Raw genomic sequence first — 793 nt, forward strand, 5'->3', positions numbered from 1 at the left:
TTTGATAAAATTTACAAAACAGTAAATTATGTATCAAATAGAAATATAAAAGGGAAAATAATTTCTTTCTATATTTCAAAGAATAAATAAAATTATACAAAACACTAACACATTATTCAACAGTCAAATTGTATTCAAGCGAGGCATCAAATGAAGCTGGATCTAACTATTCATGTATGATGTTACCAGTAATATATGTATAGAATCAAATAGGATTTTTGTTTAATTGTCATTACAATAAAAAAAATTAAAAGCATGTATTATCCACAATGGAAACTATACATGAAAATTAAGTTAAATGAAAATACCTAGTGAAAAGTAAGATTCTCATCTATAATTGTGACATATTTTATAAAAGCTATATTTTTATTTTTAATGAATCAATGGTATTCTTATCACTCAGAAAAAATAGATATATAGTACTTCAGAATAACAAATTTGTTTACATTCACAACTTGTGTAGGGCAATCATTTATATATTTAAGTGAATCAAATAAGGAAGGAAAGGTTAGCAAGCATTCAAGATGCTTACCAAAGACGAATCCCATTCCTATGCACCAAAACCCTAAGGCCAAGTCATTGCTAACCAGTACCACATGCATATGCTGAAAGCAATAGGGAATATAAGACACTGTGGGTTTACTGGGATTCATATGTACTTTCAAAGGGAAGCAAAAATTAGAATACATATCCAAAATGAAATATTTTTATAGTTGAAAAAGCTTTTCCAATCAAGTTGACGATGACTCTATATTCGTATTCCAAGAACACAGGAGACATCACCTCTATTGGC

General features: G+C 28.2%; 1 pseudogene; it reads right to left on the bottom strand.

Moving 5' to 3' along the window:
* LOC119586642 overlaps nt 1-780 on the bottom strand; it is an 18,957-nt pseudogene extending 18,177 nt beyond the window's left edge.
* Nucleotides 781-793: the final 13 nt, after the last annotated feature.

The sequence above is a fragment of the Penaeus monodon genome, chromosome 21 (assembly GCF_015228065.2).
Source record: "Penaeus monodon isolate SGIC_2016 chromosome 21, NSTDA_Pmon_1, whole genome shotgun sequence".
NCBI lineage: Eukaryota > Metazoa > Arthropoda > Malacostraca > Decapoda > Penaeidae > Penaeus > Penaeus monodon.